We start from the raw sequence: 17,831 nt of genomic DNA, 5'->3' as shown, positions 1-17,831 counted from the left end.
ACGTGTTTGGCCGGGGACCCCCGAAAATGCTTTGGCAATGTCTCGGGACCCCCGCCCCGCCCCCTCCCGACCCCCAATATAAATTGACTGCTATACAATAACCTTAATAATTGAGACAATACACCATAAATAAATACTGACACCAGATATAATCATTAGGGAAGGTGTATGCATGTACTACTATATGTAAACTCTTCATTTCCATTTTTTTTAAATAATTTGGGGACCCCCAAAAATAATTCGGCCACCCCCCGAGGGGTCGCGACCCACGGGTTGAGAACCCCTGATGTAGCACACCTAAAATAGCCGATATTCAAGTTCTGTACATCTGCTATATTTCAATACGTGACACTAAGTATAAAGTAGGTTTAAGAGCTGCAGGGCATACAGGGAGAAACCCCCTAAGAAATCACACCCAGGGATCCAACCAACCAATGATAGAAAGCTTCATGGATATTCTTAATTAATAATTGAGAAGGTTCTTTCTTCTCACTCCAATAGAAGCAGGCGTTCCTTGTTTAAAGGCAAAGGTCAGAGCCTCCTCGGCACTGTCGGCAGAGCTTTGTGAAGTGTTGCTGCTACCTTGCAGTAGGCCTATGTTTACACTCCTCAGAGGAGATAGGGGAGATGGGGTGAGTTGTGGTGGTAGAATATCTGCAACAAATCAGCATTCCTCCAAGCAATACTCCAAGTCAATTCTACAATACAAATCAGATGTGTAAAATACAAGGACACACACACACACACACACACACACACACACACACACACACACACACACACACACACACACACACACACACACACACACACACACACACACACACACACACACACACACACACACACACACACACACACACACCCGAGAGAGAGAGAGAGAGAGGGAAAAAACAGTGTCTTAGTAATGTGTCGGGCCACTGAGAGCCACCAGAACAGCATCGATGCACCTTGACATAGATTGCACACAACACAAGGTATTTGTAGTCCCAGACCCCCATGGGGATGCTGCCTCTCTGCATTTGACCCATCCTATTAGGAGCAGTGTGCAGTCCCATGGGTCTGGGACTCTATTGGAGGGATGGAACAACACTCTAACACAAACATATTGTCAGTCATTTGGTGTTCTGATATAATATGACGGTGATGGACATACTGTCTAAAGGCCAATACACTATTGTATATAGTGTTTTTATCTTGTGATCTGGTCCTTGTGTATATAGTGTGATCTGGTCCTTGTGTATATAGTGTGATCTGGTCCTTGTGTATATAGTGTGATCTGGTCCTTGTGTATATAGTGTGATCTGGTCCTTGTGTATATAGTGTGATCTGGTCCTTGTGTATATAGTGTGATCTGGTCCTTGTGTATATAGTGTTTTTATAGTGTTTATATAGTGATCTGGTCCTTGTGTATATAGTGTTTTTATAGTGTTTATATAGTGATCTGGTCCTTGTGTATATAGTGTGATCTGGTCCTTGTGTATATAGTGTTTTTATAGTGTTTATATAGTGATCTGGTCCTTGTGTATATAGTGTGATCTGGTCCTTGTGTATATAGTGTTTTTATAGTGTTTATATAGTGATCTGGTCCTTGTGTATATAGTGTTTTTATAGTGTTTATATAGTGATCTGGTCCTTGTGTATATAGTGTTTTTATAGTGTTTATATAGTGATCTGGTCCTTGTGTATATAGTGTTTTTATAGTGTTTATATAGTGATCTGGTCCTTGTGTATATAGTGTTTTTATCTTGTGATCTGGTCCTTGTGTATATAGTGTTTTTATATAGTGATCTGGTCCTTGTGTATATAGTGTTTTTATAGTGTTTATATAGTGATCTGGTCCTTGTGTATATAGTGTTTTTATAGTGTTTATATAGTGATCTGGTCCTTGTGTATATAGTGTTTTTATAGTGTTTATATAGTGATCTGGTCCTTGTGTATATAGTGTTTTTATCTTGTGATCTGGTCCTTGTGTATATAGTGTTTTTATATAGTGATCTGGTCCTTGTGTATATAGTGTTTTAGTGTGATCTGGTCCTTGTGTATATAGTGTTTTTATCTTGTGATCTGGTCCTTGTGTTTATAGTGTTTTTATATAGTGATCTGGTCCTTGTGTATATAGTGTTTTTATCTTGTGATCCGGTCCTTGTGTATATAGTGTTTTTATCTTGTGATCTGGTCCTTGTGTTTATAGTGTTTTTATATAGTGATCTGGTCCTTGTGTATATAGTGTTTTTATCTTGTGATCTGGTCCTTGTGTTTATAGTGTTTTTATATAGTGATCTGGTCCTTGTGTATATAGTGTTTTTATATAGTGATCTGGTCCTTGTGTATATAGTGTTTTTATATAGTGATCTGGTCCTTGTGTATATAGTGTTTTTATCTTGTGATCTGGTCCTTGTGTATATAGTGTTTTTATATAGTGATCTGGTCCTTGTGTATATAGTGTTTTTATCTTGTGATCTGGTCCTTGTGTATATAGTGTTTTTATCTTGTGATCTGGTCCTTGTGTATATAGTGTTTTTATCTTGTGATCTGGTCCTTGTGTATATAGTGTTTTTATCTTGTGATCTGGTCCTTGTGTATATAGTGTTTTTATATAGTGATCTGGTCCTTGTGTATATAGTGTTTTATCTTGTGATCTGGTCCTTGTGTATATAGTGTTTTTATCTTGTGATCTGGTCCTTGTGTATATAGTGTTTTATCTTGTGATCTGGTCCTTGTGTATATAGTGTTTTATCTTGTGATCTGGTCCTTGTGTATATAGTGTTTTATCTTGTGATCTGGTCCTTGTGTATATAGTGTTTTTATATAGTGATATGGTCCTTGTGTATATAGTCTTTTTATCTTGTGATCTGGTCCTTGTGTATATAGTGTTTTTATAGTGATCTGGTCCTTGTGTATATAGTGTTTTTATAGTAATCTGGTCCTTGTGTATATAGTGTTTTATAGTAATCTGGTCCTTGTGTATATAGTGTTTTTATAGTGATCTGGTCCTTGTGTATATAGTGTTTTTATAGTAATCTGGTCCTTGTGTATATAGTGTTTTTATAGTAATCTGGTCCTTGTGTATATAGTGTTTTTATAGTGATCTGGTCCTTGTGTATATAGTGTTTTTATAGTAATCTGGTCCTTGTGTATATAGTGTTTTTATAGTAATCTGGTCCTTGTGTATATAGTGTTTTTATAGTGATCTGGTCCTTGTGTATATAGTGTGATCTGGTCCTTGTGTATATAGTGTTTTTATCTTGTGATCTGGTCCTTGTGTATATAGTGTTTTATCTTGTGATCTGGTCCTTGTGTATATAGTGTTTTATAGTGTGATCTGGTCCTTGTGTATATAGTGTTTTATCTTGTGATCTGGTCCTTGTGTATATAGTGTTTTTATCTTGTGATCTGGTCCTTGTGTATATAGTGTTTTTATCTTGTGATCTGGTCCTTGTGTATATAGTGCTTTTATATAGTGATCTGGTCCTTGTGTATATAGTGTTTTTATCTTGTGATCTTGTCCTTGTGTATATAGTGTTTTTATCTTGTGATCTGGTCCTTGTGTATATAGTGTTTTTATCTTGTGATCTGGTCCTTGTGTATATAGTGTTTTTATCTTGTGATCTGGTCCTTGTGTATATAGTGTTTTTATCTTGTGATCTGGTCCTTGTGTATATAGTGTTTTATCTGGTCCTTGTGTATATAGTGTTTTTATCTTGTGATCTGGTCCTTGTGTATATAGTGTTTTTTCGTGCCATCATGTGTCCATATACTGTGTCCTATTTTATTTTGTACTGTAATTTCACGGTATCTTACTATACTATACTATACTATATACTACTATACTATACTATACTACAGGGGTTCTCAACGTTTTTGGCCGGGGACCCCCGGAAATGCTTTGGCAATGTATCGGGACCCCGCCCCCTCCCAACCCCCAATATAAATTGACTGCTACAATAACCTTAAACCATTTTGGGCGGGAACCCCTTTTGGTGTTTTAAGCATTGTTATAATTTAGCTATTGAAAAATAGCAGATCTACAAGCTCATAGCGCGCCACCGAGTGGCGCGCTACGAGCTTGTAGGTCTGCTATTTTTGAAAAATTGTGAAAATAAAAATCTCTTTTTTTTTAATAATTTGGGGACCCCCTAAAATAATTTGGCGACCCCCCGAGGGGTCGCGACCCACGGGTTGAGAACCCCTGCTACACTACACTACACTACACTACACTACACTACACTACACTATACACTATACTATACTATACTATACTATACTATACACTATACTATACTATACTATACTATACTATACTATACTATACTATACTATATACTATACTATACTATACTATACTATACTATACTATACCACTACTACTTACTACTACCTTATTTCCCTCATTCTGGTCACTTCATGTAGGCCGTTTCTATTTTCCTTTTATGCAGTGTTATATTGTGTTTGATTACAGTTCATTTATCAGTTTTTCTGTAACTCAGTCTGTATCACCGTACCCTTGACATTTATATTATAACTAACAGTTGGCCTTATTAGTGCTTCTAGTACGTTTTATTTATTCTATGTGTTCTTGGCTTGACACTACTCAGCCTGACTTCATAGATGTGGGGGTGTGTCAGTGTAATTATCATCATTGCAAACAGCGGCTTGTTCATTAATTGTTAAACTTGCCCCTATATGTATATAACACCTCTTATATTGCACAATTTCCATCCATATGATTCTACCAAATGCATGGATGTTAAAAAAGAAAAGAAAAAAGAAATGTTTTATTTTTATTTTTTTCCTTGTTTTCTATTTCTATTTTTTGTTGTTCGTCTTTGTTATTATTTTGCATTAATGTAAGATAAGTAAGTCAAAAAGGATAGGCACTATATAAGCTACGGCTTCAGTCTACACCTTTTTCGGTCCAAACATGTCCTGTAAAATGCTTTTGCTGCTGTAATAATCATGTACATGTTGTTTTAAGACCGAAATAAAACTATTCATTCATTCAAAACACTCTGTTGTTGTCCTCATACCTGACGACCCCATAAGGGGTCGAAACATTGTCATCCTTCTATTCTAATAAAATTCCTGTGGGAGCTACAAACAGTGTGCGGACTACTTCTCCATCTCCTGTACATATCTTTTTGTTCAGCACCTAAAGGTTTTTGGAGATGTGCGTAAATGCTTTCCTTTGGATTTAGTTTCAGGTGATAAGGTGACCACCGAAAACTACAACATGACATCATGCCGTGGAATGGATCGGGGCATTATTGTCAACCCTGGAAGAGACCACACAGGATCATTATAGGATAAAGCTGATAATTCAGAATGACTATACCCTTCCTTTCCCATAGGGGGGGCAAGTAGACCCCAACCATGTGAAGAAAATGTCTCCCCACAGCGTGACAGAGTCATCACTGTCAAGCACTCAGGCCTGTACTGTCCTCTCTGTGACTGTATGGCACATTATGTACTCACCCACTTGCAGAGAATATGGGGATGACTCAACTGAACATATTTTTTTCCCATCTCCGTAGACCAGTGCTTATACTTTTTTACTGAAGTCTCATACTAGAACATACCCCTATGCATAGTAGTCTAGATGGAACGGGGGGGGGGGGGGGGGGGGGGGGGGGTTCACGTGCATAGGGTGGCAAGTACTGCCGTAGCAGACAACCCGCAGCACTCCAGGTTCAAACACAATCCTTCTAGGTGCAAGGCTCGAAGATATAAGTTGAGGTGGAGAAAATGCCAGCACTCATTGTATGTCCTTTTACATGATTCTATTTACCTCTGAGAATGAAAACGTACGCGTTTCGGCCTGTATGGCCTTCCTCAGTGTTTCTGACAAACGCTGAGGAAGGCCATGTTAAAGGACATACAATGAGTGCTAGCATTTTCTTCACCTCAACTTGGATTTTTTTAAACACCACCTGTTTTTTCTTAATCCTTGAAGGGTCTATTTTAAGATTCTGCCAGGTAACAAGAAAGGATAATGTCCCAAAGGGTTTATTTTAAACCTTCCTTACCCTACCTAAATATGCAAATGAAGAGACAAGAGAAAACAGCATAACTATTGACATAAACAACCTACAGGGACAACTGAACACATGTTTCCATACAATTGGGACCCAACGAATTCAAAAGAATGGTTATTATGAAGATCCAAAGACATATCGACTCTATTTCAGGGGGAAAACTGCACAAATAGCTGAAAAGTTTCGGATCACATCTATATTTCTCTGTTAACTAAATTCTTAGGTGGATTTCTATGTTCCAACAGTTCTTTTCTAAATCCTTGAAGGGTGTATCTTAAGATTCTGCCAGGTAACGGGCAAGATAAATGTCCCATGGGGTTCATTTTTAACCCTTTCTTACACAATCCTACCCAAATCCGAAAATTGAAAAAAACTGAAAACAGCATATCCTTTGAATGAAACAACCTACTGAGACAAATAAACCAACTTTGTTGGACCCAAGGTACACTTAACCCATTTAGGCCTGACATCGAAATTTATAAAATGTCTTCTAAATCCTCCAGTTTTCTGAAATAAATATTTTCACGATTTAAAAAAAATAGCAGATCTACAAGCTCGTAGCGTGCTATGAGCTTGTAGATCTGCTATTTTTCAATAGCTAAAGTATAACACAATGTTTAAAACACCAAAAGGGGTTCCCGCCCAAAATGGTAGGATTAAAGAAAAACAGAATCTTAAAATACACCTTACAAGAATTCAGAAAATAACTGTTGGAACATAAAGATCCACCTAAGAATTTAGTAAACCGAGAAATAGAGATGTGATCCGAACATTTTCAGCTATTTTTGTGCAGTATTTCCCCCGAAATAGAGTCAAGATGCGCTTGAATCTTCATAACAACAATTGTTTTGAATTCCTTGGGTCCAAATTGTATGGAAAAATGTGTTCATTTGTCCCTGTTTAGGTTACACGGCGCACATGTAAACACAACCCAACAAGACTACAACTCTAATGTAAACACAACCCAACAAGACTACAACTCTAATGTAAACACAACCTAACAAGACTACAACTCTAATGTAAACACAACCCAACAAGACTACAACTCTAATGTAAACACAACCCAACAAGACTACAACTCTAATGTAAACACAACCCAACAAGACTACAACTCTAATGTAAACACAACCCAACAAGACTACAACTCTAATGTAAACACAACCTAACAAGACTACAACTCTAATGTAAACACAACCCAACAAGACTACAACTCTAATGTAAACACAACCCAACAAGACTACAACTCTAATGTAAACACAACCCAACAAGACTACAACTCTGATGTAAACACAACCTAACAAGACTACAACTCTAATGTAAACACAACCCAACAAGACTACAACTCTAATGTAAAATACAACCCAACAAGACTACAACTCTAATGTAAACACAACCCAACAAGACTACAACTCTGATGTAAACACAACCTAACAAGACTACAACTCTAATGTAAACACAACCCAACAAGACTTCAACTCTAATGTAAACACAACCCAACAAGACTACAACTCTAATGTAAACACAACCCAACAAGACTACAACTCTAATGTAAACACAACCCAACAAGACTACAACTCCAAATAATTATGGAGATATCAGATTTTCGTCCCGCTGCTTCCAGTTAATCGTTTCTACTTGAGGCTTCGTACACACCTACACAACAAATGTTCGGTCCGTGTGCGATGTCTTATTGCTGCTCCAATTCATTTTCAATGGGAGTCACATGGTTTGACCAAACATTTTTGTTTGATGAGGGGGGAGCAATCAGCAATCAAACACAAATGTTTGATCAAACCATGTGACTCCCATTGGAAAAGCATTGTGGTGGCCCAAAAAAAACGACCAAACATTGCTTGATTGGTGTTTGGTACGTGTGAATGAGGCCTGAGAGAGACCAGATGCAGGCAGGAGGAGGGAACTAGTGAACTCAATACTGCCACCATCTGGCGGAGTCAGGTAAGGGTGAGTGACAGAATCGGTCTGGTGTGTACTTATTTAGCCCTGGCGCAAGTATGTGTGTAATAATATATTATCAAAAACATTATAGACCTACATCTAAGTGATCTAACTATAAATGCTGTGTGTGTGTGTGTGTGTGTGTGTGTGTGTGTGTGTGTGTGTGTGTGTGTGTGTGTGTGTGTGTGTGTGTGTGTGTGTGTGTGTGTGTGTGTGTGTGTGTGTGTGTGTGTGTGTGTGTGTGTGTGTGTGCTCAGCCAATTGATTGCCATGGCAACCCCACACCTGCCAATTGATTACTTAACCAGTCCACTTTTCACAGTCAGTTTGCAGTGCACTCTTTTGGCGCATGGCGAGGAGGAAATCTTGAAGGGCATTGTTGGCTGGTAAGACTTAGCCTGGCTTGGCCAGCCTCATAGCGGGGATTCTTCCGGAAGAATCTTCAGTGACTCCCCGCTATGAGGCTGGCCAAGCCAGGCTAGGTAAGACTGGCAAGGCTGCCGCGCAGTGGTTGACCATGGATGATGGCACCACACTCCCCCCGTCCAGTACTGCGCTGGAGTCTAGTTCAGTGGAAGAGGCTGGGAGCTCGCAGGCTCCTTCTGTTCGACGCCCGGTCCAACAGAACTTTTTTTCTTGAGTGTTTATGTGTTGTTGGTTTTTTGTATTTGTTGTTTCTACATTTGTTAAAAAAAAACTTTAAAATTGAATAAACAGAACGTTAAAAAAAACATTTGGGCATCAGAGCAGCAGTAAAATTGTAAAAACTATTCAAAGAATAAATCTAATTTTCTTCTTAAATGAGCCTGACAGCATACCTAGCCATTAATATAAGATTTGAGAACTGATTAATCACATTTAGAACTATTATCAGTTGTGCGTCAGAGCAGCAGCAAAATTGGCTTAGGAATGGAACAAAAAAAAAAACTATTCAAAGAATATATTACATTTTCCTCGACCTGTGTTAATAATAGCTGAATAGGTTGGGGCAGGTCTACACTCCTATATTTTAAACATCAGTTATTATGGTGGTACTTGGGAGAGCCAGATCATTTCTGTGGTGGTACTTGGTATAAAAAAGATTGTAAACCCCTGCCCTAGACAACCACTATAGGAGACAAGCCTAAAAATAAATCTATGTCCCAATAAGGGAACAGAAAAACAAGAAACTAATGAACCTTACCCTAAAGGAAAGGCTTTATATCAAATTCCTCATTTAGAACAAACAAACATTGAACTAAAAACAAACATTAAACCTGTATATAGGAGGGGCTCAAAAATCTATATTACTGTATATTTATTTTTAGGGTCATGTGATCTACCTCCACAGCCTTTGTGATCTACTGGTAGATCACAATCTATACAGTACCTTTTGGGCACCCCTGGTCTAGGATGGTTGCTGTGCTCCTTCCCACTCCCAGGTGTTATGCATGATCACTAATCAATGATTTTTGTATATATTTGCTCATTTTTCTGTCATTGTAATATTTGCCTGATGAAGACCTTGTAGGTCGAAACGTTGCAATTTGTTGCCTCTAAATAAAGTAAGTCTCGGAGCTCTAGAAACTACTGTGCGGATGTTCTCTCTCTGCCTTGATGTTTGCCTTGATGCCTGACTTCCAGCACCTGGCCTAAATATAGGCATTGAGATGTGGACACAATCTTCTCTCTGAACACTAGACACCAGCCAGTCTTTGTGTCTGAAGCTCCTGCCATCCATGGCCCAATAATGAACCCGCTTTCAACGTCACTTAGATCTTTTTCTCTTTCCATCTTGATCCAAAAATCAATGTCAGCTGGGCCTTCTCAGCATTTGTATTCATTCCACTGAGCATGATGGATGTTAATTGTTTAATTGCATCATGAAGTACACAACACTCTGGAAGCACATGCATTGGTTATAGTCTCTCAAGCCAGGCAGAGACTCTCTTCCACAAGCATCCTCTCTCATCCTCTCTCGTCTTGTGTGTCTACTGTACAGCAAGGGTCTTTAACAGGGGCTCTACTGTACAGCAAGGGTCTTTAACAGGGGCTCCGGGATCCCAACGAGATCCTCAGAGTTACTAAATGGGGGTTGCCAAATCTTTGTGTGATAGAAAACTGTCTTCTAAATCCTGACAGTTTTCTGAAATACCTGTTTCTAGGCCTATATCACTCAATATTTCATGTCAAGGACCCCAAAAATGATCTGTAATTGGCCTCCGAGACCCCCATCTGAAAATATGTTGTTCCAGGGACCCTCCAGAAGCAAAGATTTGAGTTAAAAACGTTCGTTCTGAAAAAATATATTCCAAATTTGAGGCACATTTTCACAATTTTTCAAAAATAGCAGACCTACAAGCTCGTAGCGCGCCACTCGGTGGCGCGCTATGAGCTTGTAGATCTGCCATTTTTGAAAAAACGTGAAAATGTAGTGCAAGTCTTTGAATATATATTCTTTCAGAGCGAACGTTTTTAACTCAAATCTTTGCTTCTGAGGGGTTCCTGGAACAACATATTTTCAGATGGGGTCAGTGGCCAATTACATATCATTTTTGGGGTAGAAAACTGTCAGGATTTAGAAGACATTTGTTAAATTGACGTCAGGCCTAAATGGGTTAAGAGACTACAATGAGAGCAAAGAACACTGTGAAAGAATAGCTTAGATGATCAAGGTTGGGGTGTGTATTATCATGCTACTGTACTGTAATGAACAAAGCCTTCACATTCAGTAGAATATCTTCTTTGGGATTTTCATAATAATAATGATAATAATTGAAAATCACAGTGTGATTTTCACTGTGAAAAGGCTTAGCTGATTTGATGAGCATTTTGTTTCAACCGTAAATAATTAAGCCTCGCACACATTTTGCACATCTTAATCCATTCTCACACAAACAAAGAGTCATATCAGGAGATTTAACCTAGTTATTATCAACAATAAAAGAAAATGGCAATCACACCAACTAAATATATCACACAGCCATGTCAAAGGTGAGATTTAAAGTTTCCAGAGAGAGAGAGAGAGAGAGAGAGAGAGAGAGAGAGAGAGAGAGAGAGAGAGAGAATGGTAAATGGTGCATTTATATAGCGCCTTTATCCAAGGCGCATTACATTCACCCATTCACACACACATTCATAGACCAATTGTGGCAGAAGCCATGCAAGGCACCAACCAGCACATCGGGAGCAATTTGGGGTTCAGTGTCTTGCCCAAGGACACTTCGACATGTAGACAGGAGGAGGAGCCAGGATTCGAACCGCCGACCCATGGATCATTGGACGACCTGAGCTACAGTCGCCCGGAGAGAGAGAGAGAGAGAGAGAGAGAGAGAGAGAGAGAGAGAGAGAGAGAGCGCATGAGCTAATTCATGAATTATTATATCTATGACTCGATTAGTTCATTCAAATTCATCGATATGAAGATAGGATTAGTGATGAAACCGGCTAGTCAAACATGAACTACTTCAACCCCATACTATACTTCATTGACTGGCGTTCCCCAGGGCTCTGTACTAGACATCATGCAAAAAAAAAAGCCTACAATCTCAGGTTGCAAGTTTCTGCAAATATTCACCTCAGAATAGAGACACTGAACACAGGCCAACTGTAGCTGAAACAGGTTTTTCAGAGTGATGCCATAGTAGAAAAAATATTTTAGGTTCCAGCGAGAACCTCTACACCAAATAGCCTGATCTATAATCGTTATGGGCTTGTAGATCTGCTATTTTTGGCGACCGTTTGCCTAATAAGATATGGTTTAAGTAGTACTCAAAGAATGATCATAATGGCTCTTTGACCAAAGGAAAAAAAGGTTCTCTAGAACCACATGAGTTCTAAGACGTACAATCATCAACTCTTGTATAGGCACCACTAGGCAGTGTAACAAAAAAACATTCAAGAACCATTATTCTTCTCAGCGTGCAGGGTTCATGGTGGCTCGTGTCATTCTTTTCAGCGTGCAGGGTTCATGGTGGCTCGTGTCATTCTTTTCAGCGTGCAGGGTTCATGATGGCTCGTGTCATTCTTTTCAGCGTGCAGGGTTCATGATGGTTCATGATGGCTTGTGTCAAGTCGAATAGAACGCTTAATATACAGTCAAACATGCAGCATCATCAATGTTTCTATTCCAAACAACTGCCTTCCTGCCGTCAGAACTATTGATCCACCTGTCACAGCTTCATTATCTGCTCTTATTTGAACAGCTCTCTTCACCCAGAAAGGTCTTGACTCCATGAATCAGTGAGCTGTCACTCGGTTTGGATCAGTGTGTTAACAACTTACTGTAAACCCTCTAGTAGTGAACTTTGAGTTACAAGCTTGTTTCTGTCTACACCAAAAATAGATGATCTACAATCTCAAAACGCTGTACATCTTGATATTTTTGGTTAAAATCCATAAACTTGAAAATCTGCAATGTTTTGCCTGCAATCAATACGTTGTGTTTTTTTCTTTGAGTAGATTACAGGGATCAGGTTTTCACAGCCATGTTCAACATAGATTTCCAGACTTAAGCAAATCTGGAAATCAAAGCAATACAGCACAAAAACAAAACTCCGGATTTACCAAAGCTGCATACTCTCAACACTACTATACGGTGCAGAATGCTGGAAAACAACAGAAAACGACATCCATAAACTATCCACTTTCCACACATCATGCCTGCGAAAGATCCTGCACATATTCTGGCCCAAGACCATCTCAAACAATAACCTCCTCAACATCACCCAACAAGACAACATGCACAGTATAGTCAATAAACGCAGGTGGACCTGGATTGGCCATGTGCTCAGAATGGACATCAACGCAATACCAAGAGTCGCACTACACTGGACCCCAGAAGGAAAGAGAAAGAAAGGCAGGCCCAAAACGACATGGCGTAGGACGATGGAGAAGGAGCTCCAGCAACAACATCAGAGCTGGGGGACCATAGAGAAGATGGCCAAAGACAGATCCCACTGAGCAATTTTCGGCTTTAGACGTCTAAATGACCGTCTAAAAACTGGGGTGAAAATAGTCTAGGCTTAGATTAGACGTTGAAACAACGTTGTTTCAACGTCTATATATAGACGGTCTACATTTAGACCTTGATTAGCCAGGCTAATCAAGGTCTAAATGTAGACCGTCTATATATAGACGTTGAAACTACGTTTTTTAGCCGAGTTTTTTAGCCTAGACTGCTAAAAAACTTTAATTTTTAGACTATTTTCACCCCAGTTTTAGACACACACAAGGCACAGTAGCACACACACTGGCCTGAACTGCACCTTAAGAGCCTTATGGTGGCACGTTCAATGCACAGTACACTGTATTTGATGCCTAATGTTCTAAATAAATATGTACATACCTGCTACTACATCTTCTTCCTTTGGCCAATTCCCATCGGGGTCGCCACGGTGGTTTCCATCTGCTTCTGTTCTCTGCGTCTTGCTCCGTCACTCCAGCCACGCCACATAGCTGTCCTGCATGTTCCTCTCTTCTCCTCTATAGCCTGCATCACAGCTCCGTCTTCAGCGTCCTCCCAATGTACCCCTCATCCCTTCACATGAAAATGGTAAAAAATGGTAAATGGTGCATTTGTATAGCACCTTTATCCAAGGCGCTTAACATAGATTGTGCATTACATTCACCCATTCATACACCTTTACATAGATTGTGCATTACATTCACCCATTCATACACTGATGGCAGCGGAAACCATGCAAGGCACCAACCAGCACCTCAGGAGCCATTAGGGGTTCAGTGTCTTGCTCAAGGACACTTCGACACTAACTCTGGGGGAGCCCGGGTTTGAACTGGCAACCTTGTGGTTACCATCCGGCCACTCTACCCCTGAGCCAGCGCCGCCATGAAAAAGAACGTCATTCGTTCTACCTTCCTGTAAACCTGGAATGTGACGATAAAAGTTATTCTGAACACGACATACAGATGGAATCTCGATACACCCTTAGGCCCTCATTTATCAATCGAGTGTAAAATCTGCCCCAAATTCGAGTGTAGGATTCGTAGTACACCCACGTCGGGTCGGCATTTACAAAGTGATCGCAGACAGCTGTTTCTTCCTTAATTTCGTTCCGACGTTAATAAATGTGACGGCTGAAATCTATCTGGCACGCCCTATAAAATCTAGCCTCGCCCTCGTTTTTGCGACATGAACAACTGCAATACGACCTGGAAACCATGGTTACAGGGGAAAAAAAGTTTCACCTGTCAAACGAAGTGCACTTTCTGACAATGCGCAGGATTCGTTTGAATCGCAGCAAAGCTTTCTGGTGTGAATGTCACCTAAGTTGCCTTGCTGCCCCCTCCCATACACACACACAGACGCACGCAACTTGTTGTATCTTAAATAAATAAACCTGCATGAATTAAATAAAGCTGTAGGACTACCCTGTCTGTTTCTCCTCTCGCTTCGCTTCCCTTGCTGCCGCCTCACCCCCCGCACGCACGCATGCACACACATATCGCAATTTGCAAGCAACTGTCGCTGTGTTGTTAGTTGTATATTAAATTATTAAAGTCTTTATTCATTTAATATACAACAAGATATATTAGTGAACGAAAACCTGAACCTGTGAACCATGAATTATATAACAAATAGGCACGCACACACGCTGCAGTTTTGCAAGGTGCATCTCCTGTCCTGTCTGTCTCTCTCTATCACTGTGGTCCGTCCGTGACACCGTGACCAATTGACCATGCACGTCCGACAGTCTATTTAAATTGCCTCGCTGTCAACTGTCAATTATATGAATATTGCAGCCAAACCCGTAGCCTCATGTGGCACTGGACATTGGTGGTGGTATGGTGGGCTGCAGGCTGGCTTAGGCTATACTATCTCCGATGCGTTCCCACTTGCGCTGGCACGGCACATTTGGCATTCGAGCGACGCGTCGGGTTTATTAAACGAGGAGGAGATTGCACATACTGTAACTCCAGAAAGACATCGGCCTGCTGTAGATTCGGCTACAGTAGGCTACCCAAATTGGGACTCTCCGCAGCTGCAGCGCTGCACTATACTATCCAACGTCCCGTCATGGAAATATTTCAGCACAGACAGCCCAAATCCTCGCATAGTATGCGCTCATCATGCAAAACACTGTTTAAATGGCTTACGCATCTAACTTGCAACATTGTTTTTAAATGCGCGATTTTAATTGCTTGCTTGTAAAGTTGGAAATCTCCTACTAATTTCATATGACACAAAGACACATCGTTGATGTATTCCTTTACTTTTTTTTTCTTTTTTACATTTAGCCCATATACATACAGTTTTATATAAACATTGTAGGAGTGAATACATATGTTTCGATGCCTGTGACAGCCTCTCAGCTGGTCAAACAATGCTGCTCCGCTGTTCTACGACAGAAAAACAGGTGAGGACAAAGCGTACGACAGCTCCCGACCAGACGTGAGTTTTGTCTTGGCACAAGATCAAAATCAAACGTTGGCGCAAATGGTAAATGCCGAAAATTGCGGTAATTTCGGCGTACACCCATATTTTGGCGTATGCACGGTTGATAAATGAGGGCCATACTTCCTAAAACACAACATGTAAGTGAGGCAGTTTGTTTAATATTGAAGTGGACAAAACTTTGTTTCTCCCCCCCCCCACCCCCCATCTCAAGGTTTTATATCGTGAAGTGCTGGCTGAGGGGATGATGGGTGTAATTTTGCTATTGCTAGGCGTGTGTGACGGCTCTGTCGTTTGGGGACTACAGGTGCGTGTGATCTGTAAGTATTATTCCATCAATGTGAAATACTACGATTTGAGAGGCATTATCTGTGAAGTGTGTTTTTGTTGGAGATGCCTGGTCAATATGTCGTAAAGACCACGGGGAGAAGTAAGTACATGATGGGTTGTTGAATTATGCTTGTGTAGAGAAACAAAGAAAGGCAGGGGGCAGTGCAGCAGACAAGACAATGCTCTGGGCTTACTGCAGGGGGCAGTGCAGCAGACAAGACAATGCTCTGGGCTTACTGCAGGGGGCAGTGCAGCAGACAAGACAATGCTCTGGGCTTACAGATACAAATGGTGCCTTTGCTGGGATCGTGTAAGGATACTTGGACAGAACTGATTCATTTCTGTGAACGTTATTTTAACCAATCTGTTAGGTAGACAGAGTATGTTAACACAATACAAGTAGTACATCTGCAATGTGGTCTACAATCTCTGCATATTCCATCGAGACATTTAGACCTTTAGTCTAAATGTCTCGTAGGCGTACTGTTAAGACTGTGACACGTAGCACTGCCCGAAGGCTGAATTAAAATTCTCCCCGTAGCAAGCAGACGTGCTCCATTAGCTTAAAAACAGATAGGCTTTAACCATCTGGACCTTAATTACGGTCACTGTTCCAGGCATGTCATAATAGGTTCAGGTTTATTTGTCATATGTACTGTATAGATACAGAGTATAAATACAATTATTTTGCTCAGAGCACTCTCAGTCTTACATACACAGGACATAAACAAACATCTATAGTGCAAAGAAAAAGACAAAAACACAAAAAAAAGTGCAAGTGAAGTGACAATACAGTTCAAGGTCAGCTGTTCAGCAGCCTGACTGCCTGGGGGAAGAAACTGTTACTGAGACGGTGGTGCGAGATTTGATGCTCTGGTAGCGTTTAGTTAATAGGTGGACATTCTGCAAAAACATATCAAATCTACAACATGCTCATGGTGTGTCAATCTGCTATGTTGTGCTGTTTGATGTACAATTAAGCAGCCTACTATAGGCTTCAGGTGGTTAAAGGGTGCTGTAAGTGATTATTTTTGGTTAAAACAAGAAGTTTATTGTTGAACCGTTAAAGCTCTATATGTGTATAGTAGGCTATAGGCCTAGAGGTGAATGACTGCTACAGTGTTTGTTCAGTAGGTCTCCCCATCTCACCAGGCCTAGAGGTGAATGGCTGCTATAGTGTTTGTTCAGTAGGTCTCCCCATCTCACCTAGAGGTGAATGACTGCTATAGTGTTTGTTCAGTAGGTCTCCCCATCTCACCTGGTGAATGACTGCTATAGTGTTTGTTCAGTAGGTCTCCCCATCTCACCTAGAGGTGAATGACTGCTATAGTGTTTGTTCAGTAGGTCTCCCCATCTCACCAGCTCTTAGTAAACAAAAATCACAGATCGCACCTGTGTGAACCGAGCGGTGCAGGCTGCTCAACACAGCCAGCGGACGGACACACAGACGCACGCACGCACGCACGCACACACACACACACGCGCCTTGGTCCCAGCCTTAATCATCAGCATGAAAGCGGGGCTTCCAGCGTATGAACAATCAACATCCCCTGGAATTGTGATTTTTCCACTTCCGCCTGTCACTTTGCCCTATAGTGTGGGTAGTATTTGCCCAAAATATAAAGCACATGTAGAGAACAGTCAAAAGTTGGAGAAAACTGTCAGAGACCTTGGATGCAGAGAAGTCGGTTCTTTATTCACCTTTTCACAGACCATCAAAACTGAATGAAGGTATTTACATAGCAACTGGGCAGGTTGGCCCTAGGTCCTCACACCTCTGCAGTCCTGCATTGACTGACTGGCAGTGGGAAGTCTCCCTACTTATATAGGCTAAGCCCCTCCCACGGACCATACCAACCCTAAATTGATTCCACAATTTCCCCAGTTACTCAATGTCCAGAGACATCACATTTCATATACACATTTAAAGTGTTACATAATATTCCACACATTATCCACATAATATACACAATGATAAATCAGAGTAATATAAACAAACCCTCATACTGTTGGTATGTTCCCCACACCCCACAGCTGATAGTTGGTATGTTTCCCACACCCCACAGCTGATAGTTGGTATGTTCCCCACACCCCACAGCTGATAGTTGGTATGTTCC

The 17,831-nt window shown here is 40.5% G+C and overlaps 1 protein-coding gene across 1 annotated transcript in view; it reads right to left on the bottom strand.

Moving 5' to 3' along the window:
• The window catches only part of LOC306922779 (neural-cadherin-like), a 161,879-nt gene extending 144,381 nt beyond the window's left edge, over positions 1-17,498 (bottom strand). The window contains exons 1-2 of the mRNA XM_079500602.1: positions 17,384-17,498; positions 13,318-13,509 (exon numbers count right to left, since the gene is read on the bottom strand). The gene's annotated coding sequence lies outside the window, so the exon portion shown is untranslated. The remainder of the gene's footprint in view (positions 1-13,317; positions 13,510-17,383) is intronic.
• Between the last annotated feature and the right edge of the window lie 333 nt (positions 17,499-17,831).

This window comes from Electrona antarctica (assembly GCF_951216825.1).
Source record: "Electrona antarctica genome assembly, chromosome: 5".
Classification (NCBI taxonomy): domain Eukaryota; kingdom Metazoa; phylum Chordata; class Actinopteri; order Myctophiformes; family Myctophidae; genus Electrona; species Electrona antarctica.
This window is presented reverse-complemented; position numbering and strand designations above follow the sequence as displayed.